We start from the raw sequence: 8,376 nt of genomic DNA on the forward strand, positions 1-8,376 counted from the left end.
GGGAAAGAGCAAACACGGTAACAAAACCATTTGCAATTCCAGGCTACAATCTGGGCTGCTATGGACCATTTGCTGAGAAAGAGCCCCAAGAGGTATCCACAGCCCTGCAGCGAGGAGCATCTTTGCCACGTTTTGCATCTGGAGATGTGGCATTTGTTAGTTCTCTAGTTCTGACCTAAATAACCCTTTCATCCAAGTGTTCACATTGGTTCTCTGTGAAGCTTAAGAGGTCGCCTTGATTGTGTTGTGGTAATGAATTGGCCTCAGAAGTTTGGAGCCACAGGATTTATAGAATGGTTTGAGTTGGAAGGGACCTTAAAACTCATCCAGTTCCAACACCCTGCCCTGGGCAGGGACACCTTCCACTAGAGCAGCTTGCTCCAAGCCCCGTCCAACCTGGCCAGGTTGCATCTCTTCTGTGAAGACAGGCTGAAAGAGTTGGGATTGTTCAGCCTGGAGTGAGACCTGAGAGCAGCTCCAGTGCCTAAAGGGGCTATAGGAAGCCTGGAGAGGGGCTTTGGGCAAGTGCCTGTAGGGACAGGCCAAGGGGAATGGCTTTAACCTGCCCGAGGGGAGACTGAGCTGAGCTCTTAGGCAGAAGCTCTTCCCTGTGAGGGTGCTGAGGCGCTGGCACAGGGTGCCCAGAGAAGCTGTGGCTGCCCCATCCCTGGCAGTGCTCAAGGCCAGGTTGAACACAGGGGCTTGGAGCAGCTGCTGCAGTGGAAGGTGTCCCTGCCCGTGGCAGGGGTTGGAGCTGGAGGAGCTTTAAGGTCCCTTCCAACCCAAACCATTCCATGATTTAAAGCTTTTTCCTGTGATGTGAAAGACTGTTTTAAGTCCCTCAGGCCAAAGGGGGTTATGCAGCCCTGTGCTATGAATGAGCACTGTAATCCCAAGGCGAGGCCAAGCCTGGATGCTGAGCTGGAGGCATAGGGGCTGTGTGAGGAGCAACCCTGGCTGCAGGGTCAGGCAGTGATTTTTAGGAGCACAAAGTTGATCAAGGGAGGCATCATCAGCAAAGCATCCTCCAGGGAGGCCTGTGCTGCTGGACCAGCCTGACAGCGCGTTCCTGCTCCAGTGGGTGCCATAGAGCCAGGATTAAGCAAGTTAATGATGGTTTACAGTTTTCTGGCTTAGATCCCTAGGAAGAGCTGACTGTCCACATTGCCCTGGAAAGGTTTAGGTCTGATCATGGAGCCAGAGAGGAAGTGGAGCTGTTCCTGTTTTCCTGGGTGCCAGCTTCGGGAAGATAAATGATCCCTGCCTCAGACCTGGTGGGGCTGCGGCTTGGTCTATAGTAACACTGCTGCTGCTGTTTGGGGTTTGGAGCCTTGCCTGGCGCTACGGGGAGGATAAGGAGTGATCAAGGAGTAACAGTGGAACAGTAACGTGAGCTGCAGTAAATCCAGAGCTGCATTATTAATGGCACATTAAAACCGAGCGGGTGAGCAGAGCAAATGGTGTGCTGACAGTACAAGAGCCCTGCAGAAAAATCCCAGGGCTGTACCTTGGAAAGCAATCAGTGCTCTGTAAAACCCTTCAGTGCTTCAGTGCAGGGCTCTTGTGCTCTGTTACACTGGAGTTCCTCTGCCTGGATTATTTCTGGAAGATGCAGAACTCGAGTGTAAAACCCAACAGCCTCGTGAATGGAAATGATGCTGCAAGCCAGGGCAGTGCCCTCAGCCACCCCGGGAATCAGCTGTGATGGAATGGGTCTGCTTTAATATGGGATGGAGCTCCAGAGGTGAATTATGAGTGGAAGGACAGCGAAGTCTGAATCCCTGCTCCTGCCACACTCCATCCTCAGGGGTTTGAGGCTGATGCCAAGTAAGTGCCTGTTTTGTCCCCTCTTTGCACAAACACCAGTGATGGGGACACTAGAACGTCATTTTACAGCAAGGCAGCAGCACTTTGTCTCATGTTTTGGAGCCAGGCCAGAGCTCTGGGCAGGAAGATGTTGCTGAAAGAGCTCTTTCAATGTGCTGATGCAGCCACTTTCCACCCACCAGGCTGCTGGTGTGCTCAGTTATCTCTGGTATAGCCAAATCTTCCTTCATCCACGATGGAGCTGATGCCCATGGGCACGCTCCAATGGAACTGGCCAGCAGTGACTCAGTGCCACAGAGCACGTGGTGGGAGCATGGCCATGATCTACCCTCATGGGGTCTCATTGACTTAAATCTTTGCCACTGAATGGCTTCAGGTCCTTTGCCTTCAAGTCCCTTGAAGCCAGTTCCTCCCTAGGCAGTGATTTCACAGGCTCTTGGCTTTCCCCTTCACTTGCAGAGGGTCTGTAGGTATTGCTTTGGCTTGCACAAGCAGCTCTTGCAGCTGAAGCTCCAGCAAAGCCAGACCTAGCTATGGCCAGCTCAACTGCGTCCCCATCCCAGCATTCCCAAGAGCCTCTCCCTTGCTTGGCAGTCATCACCCTCACCAAAAGCCCACCGTGGGGTGGCCACTTGCATTCCCCATGGCGAACATTGGTTTGACCAAGTTGCTGGTGACCACAGAAAGTCCCTGCTCCTTGGCTGTGGGATGGTTACAAAAGCCTGACAAGAGCTGATGTGAGTTTTTTTCCCCTTCTTTGGATGGAAATTTCCTTGCTTCAAATTGAAGGAACTGAAATGAATTGAGTCTCTTTTGTTGAACACTTTCCTGTTTTCTGCCACCATCTGTCATCCCAAACTGCTTCCGCTTTAAGCTATTTATGGGAATGAATCCCTGCTGGTTCATTTGGGGCTGAGATGGGAGTCCAGCACTGAGACCAGTGTATGACTGATGGCACATCCACTTGGTCAGGCCACACAGCATAAAGCCAGGCTGGGACTTACCCACTGCAGCTAAATCCTGACATTACAGCCTAGGGATCTGGTTTTCCCAGAGCCTCTCTGATGGTGAACTTAGGACTTGGTTCCACACAGTCCCACAAAGCCATGGGAGGCAAATGTTTCCTCCTCCTGGGATTTGTGGAAAATGGGATGGAGTTTTCCTCCTGGATATGCTGAGCTGTGCCAGGGAGGCACAGCTTTCTTCACCGCAGTGCAAGGGTGTGCAGGAGGACTTGAACTCCTGAGTACTGCATTGTCTGTGCAAGAATTGATCCTTTAAAACCAGGTTTTATGGATGAGAAAGTGGAAGGTACCACTCTTGCTGATGCCTCATTTGAGCTCCTTGTTTGCTCAGGGACCATCTTGGATAAGCAAGGGTTTGGGGAATGTGGAGCTATGGAAAGTGCTCCCTGCACATCTTTTCCATCTCAGAGTCAGAAGCATCATCTGAGAGTCACCGCATCCCACATGTACCTGACACACACAGAGCAGCAGCTCTATGGCACATCTCTGGTTTCCAGCAACACCTCACATGGCTTAAAAGAGTTGTCAGACCTGGTATGAGTGACACTGGTAGGAACCCAGATGGCTGCCTCAAAGAGTGCCTTTACAGTGGCTGCTCAGACAACTGGCTGAGGAATTGAGCTGAGCTGTGCTAGGGGGTTTGGAACCGGATGATCTTAAGGTCCTTTCCAAATCTTCCTATTCCATGAGAGAAGGGGAAAGGACCAGTAAATCCCTGTCATTCCCATTAAAGCCCTCCTGGGTTTAATATCCTTAAAGTGGGGTGAAGGTGACTGTGTCACTGCCAAGCTTTTCCATTATGTCAGCAAAATACATTGGCTACTGACCCTTGTGTGCACTGGGGAAGAAAATGAGTTCATAACTATGCATCTCTGCAGGGATACAGGTACCTGCCAGGCAACCAGTAATGATTTACCCTGGTGCACCACCCGAAAAGGCAACAGAGTGAGCAGTCTGCAGTATCCAGCACTGCACATGGGGTGGCAATGCTCTGGGGAGCTTTAAGCCCTCATGGGTATTCTTTTGCTGTGGTTTGCGGTATCTTCATTTCTGGTTCTATTTTTCTTGCTGTGTTATTTAGCTTCTGGTCAGGTGAAGAACTGGCACCACCTCATCAGTGCCAGTGCATCAGGTCAGGGCAGAGCATCTGATTCCTTGCCTCCATAGAGTGGATTTGGTTGGAAGGGAAATCGAAGCCCATCCTGTTCCAACCCCTGCCACGGGCAGGGACACCTTCCACTGGAGCAGCTGCTCCAAGCCCCTGTGTCCAACCTGGCCTTGAACACTGCCAAGGATGGGGCAGCCACAGCTTCTCTGGGCACCCTGTGCCACCCTGGTCTTGTTACAGGTTGATTTAATGCAGCAAGTCTGGAGCAGCTCAAAGCTTCCATTAAGTGAAAGGGAAAAGCTGTGTGGTTAAAGCAAATGTTTTTAATGCTCACAAGGTCTGGGCTCTGTTCCCAGCTCCAGTGCAGATGTCTCATGATCTCAGACAAATCACATCCCTCTCCACGCATGGAGGGGGGCTCAGCAGCAGCGCAGTTGATGCTTCTTTAACACCGGCACTTTGCAGCACTCTGAGATTTGCCAGCAGAAGCTATATAAGCAAAGCCTCATAAACCCTGCCTGCATTTGCTGCCCATTTCTGCTTCAGTTGTGATCACCTCAAAGACATGATGCTGTTCTGTTACCCTCTCAAAGCCCTGTGCAGAGCCTGGTGGCACTTTTGAGTCAGTCCTTGCTTTAGCATCCTGCAAACAACATCCTCTTTTTTGGCTCAGCATGGCAAGAAAAGAACTTCTGGTTAGGAAGCAGCCAGCCCAAAGGGTGCTTCTTACAGTGTCCTGTTAAAGACAGAGGAGACCATGAGCATTTCTGTTTTCAACATGCACAAGTGTGCTGGTCCAAGCGAGAGAGAACATTTCCTAGCACAGAAGCTCTTAGTAAGCACAGCCTGTGCTTTTAGCATAAGGGTTCCCAGTCTTTCCTATCCCAGGAAACCATCAAAACCCCTCTGGACCCCAGGAGGATGGATCCAAGGTAGGTCCCAGAGCTTGGGGTCCTTCTGCCTCTTTACTGCTTGTATTTGCCATTCAGTTTTGGGCCAGCTTGGAATGCCTCTGGGATGCATGATGCTATTTCTACAACGCTTGGGAGCTTGGCAGAGGCCTTGGGCATGGTTTTGGCACCACATGTGTTAGTGTCCTGCACACTGCAATCATCTGCTCTGACGAGAAAAGCAGCATGTTTGGGAAGCAAACAGTGCATCCAGAGGCAGTTTCCATCTGCCAGATAATCCCCTTCCAGGACAGAGCAGTGCAGTGATGCACTGAAGGGCTTTAACTCAATTCCCAGGCGTCAATTACACTTGGCCTCATCAGTATCTTACAGGCAATTACTCCTCACACTGAACCTTTTGAAAGGCAAATACCCAGGAAGCAACAAACCCCATGAGGAAGAGGACCAGGGGAATAGTCTGAACTTCATCAGGTGCTAGCTTAGATTAGAGACCCACCAGAGCTACATCCATCACCGCATCACTGAAAGCTTAACTTAGCATCACCCTGCTATGATGCTGCCTTAGATGACTTCTCTATATCTTTCCCAGCTTTAGCTCTTGACTCCTGTATGGTGTGAAAAACTCTACAGCAGAAAGCACCTACCTCCAGCAACCAAACCCCATGGCAGGGGCACTTACTTTGGGGTTGTTCATAGGACTTGGGTGATGATTAGGACTTCTTTTCTCCCCTGTGACTTCTGCAGAGGTTTTGTTCCTGCTCTCAAAAGTCTCTTGCTATTGGGACAAGCAGCACTACCCAAGCCAAAGCATTTCCCTATGAACAGAACCAACCTCCACCATGAGCCCAAACCATTTTGCACATGGTTTAGTAGGAGGGGTTCCAAGGCTTTTCAGCCAGACACACACTGGGCATGGTGGTGTGGGGGTTCCTCCCATATGGGCATGTGAGTGTTGACTCCCATTTGGAATTCAGTAGGGATCAAAGCATGTTTGCTGGCTGACTCTTTCATGTGCTAAACCCTCCCCATTCACCTTTTAGGTGATTTAGATTCAGGGAGTTTTCTATTGGGAATATGCTATGCTTAAATACGAACCAGGGAGTCTTTCCATCATTGTTTTGATTATCCCAGGTCCTTTCCTTCCCTGAGGGGTTCCATGCAGCTGAGGCAGCCCCATGAGATCACAGCCAGCTCAATGTCCAGGTCAAGAAAGGCCCTTGCAGGGTCTGTGTTTGGTTCTCCAGCGGCAGCAGTTTCCCCCTTTAGAAAGCCTCAGTGGGGATAACTGTCATGGATTCTTGTCATGTGGGGATGGGTGGATTCTCTTAGAGTTTTAATTCCCTGAAAATAGCTTTCATTTTGAAAGAGGAAGTTTCTGACTGTGATGGTTACTATTAAGGACTCAGTTTTTTGCACACAGAATCATAGGATCAACATGTGAGCTCAGATAAGTAAAGGTGGAAACTCTAAATGTGTTTAACCTTTAGGAAATCTTATGGGAGGGGGTAGCCTCAGATTATGAATATCAGGGATCATCAGTACTAAAAATAGGGAAATATCTCATTTAACTAGTAGTAAAGAGCTTGGAAGATGGAAAAAGACACAGGTGAGTGAATAGAAGGAAAGAATTAGTGAGCTGGGTTTCTGATAAGTAAATCAGTGTATTTCTTTTCAATGGAATTGAAATTCCTGAGATACCACAGGCCTCCAAAAAACCCCAGTCAATCCATCCAGCTGGGTTGTAGCTATGGGTGCATCAGGGTTAGACCATGTCCTGGCCCACTTTTGTCACCACCAACCTCCTCCAGCTTAGACCACGAGGCTCTGCTACCCACTGCCTTCCCAAGCCAACCTCCTCCATCACCCTTCTGGCTTCTGGCTTGGTGGGAGCTGCCAGGAAGGTGCCTTTCCCAGATACGGCCCTTTATTCCTGCTTGGATGATGTGCTGGTGTGGATTAGAATGGCAAATGCTGGTGTGGCCCCGAGGCTCGAGCTCTGGTCTTGAGCATCAAAGGAGAAAGTCAATGTCCACCCTCTCCACCCTGCACTGCGGGGTGGGCACCAGGTCTACACAGCTCTCAGAGCTGGCCAAGCCTTTGGATCCCAGTGTGAGCTGAGAGAGGTAATAATCAAATGCTGGAACAAATGCCAGACCCTGATTTCCTTTGTACATACCACGTGGGGATGATGGTCAACACAGCTCTGTCCTTGTTCTACATAGCACAGCCCAGAGAGGGGACAGCAAGGGCTGGAGGACCCTGACCAAGATGTCCTGAATTCCCAGTGTCCCTCTGCCCTGGCATTTAGATGTTTCCTTAGACACTTCTGTCTGCATCCCCATCTTTCCCACCACCTCTCAGCATGCTACCCATGACCGCTGATGGTGCTTGTGTCCTCTTCCTGTGCTGTCAGTCAACATGTGCTGAGGATCCTGCAGGTGTGCAGCTGATTCACCTGCTGCCCATTTGGCTATAGGGACCTTGGAACTGGATGATTTTTAAGGTCCCTTCCAACCCAAGCTATTCTAGGATTCTATAATTCCATGCTATATAAGGACAGCACTATATGCTGCATCACTTTAACATTTCATGATAGATAGAAATGCAAATAATATGCCTGATGAGCAAATCAGGATTTTGGTGGACCCATCGATCCAGCTTTAAACAAACCTACAGCATGCATCCCATTATGCATATCAATATGCAATCAAATACATAGAAATGAGTCCACCCTGTAATGAAGAAGTTAATTGCAGAGCAAGACTAACTGTTCATGCAAATATCTCCTTGACATTTCCTTGAACACCTGCAAGTGTAACTGCTTTGCCACTGTGTGTGGTGGTGACAGCTACACTGGTGGTGCCTTTGCAAGGTGGTGAATGAGCAGTGGTGAAGCACCCGAGACCGATGTCCCCATGGCACTGCACTGATTGTCTCTACATCCAGCTTGGTAAACAGGCAGAGAGCAAGGATTTCTTTGGAGAAATGAATGCTGTGGCTTCTCTGGCTGTGCTAAGGATTGAAAACCAGAGCCTTGAGTTGGGAAAGCCACATCCTGGTGATGGAAAGCTGTGGGAAATGTGATTTATGAAGAGATGTAAATGTTGCAGCTGGGAAGTTTGGCTGGGAGTGGAGGAAAAGCTGATCCAACCACTGCATGAGGAGAGACAAAAATCACACAGAGGTACTTTTCCCAACCCCTTCTTTAGCTGGGAATTCAAACCCCACAGTTCTGGGTTAAACACATTAATTATTGACTACTCTGCTCTGTGGTTTTCCTTCCCAAATTGCTGCAGCTCTGGGGAAAGGTGAGTTTTCAGAAAGGTGTCTCCATGCCTTGGTCTTCCCTTACGAATCTGGGCCATGCAACCATGTTACGGACCCTTGTAGCCATCAATGAAGTTTTCATGGTCTTCTGAACATGCAGCAAGTGGAGCTGGATGGACAAGTGCTCTCCAAACCACTAAGACTTCATTAAGTAGGAGTACATGATCTAAGGTTTGGA

The sequence above is a fragment of the Melopsittacus undulatus genome, chromosome 7 (assembly GCF_012275295.1).
Source record: "Melopsittacus undulatus isolate bMelUnd1 chromosome 7, bMelUnd1.mat.Z, whole genome shotgun sequence".
Taxonomy (NCBI): Eukaryota; Metazoa; Chordata; class Aves; order Psittaciformes; family Psittaculidae; genus Melopsittacus; species Melopsittacus undulatus.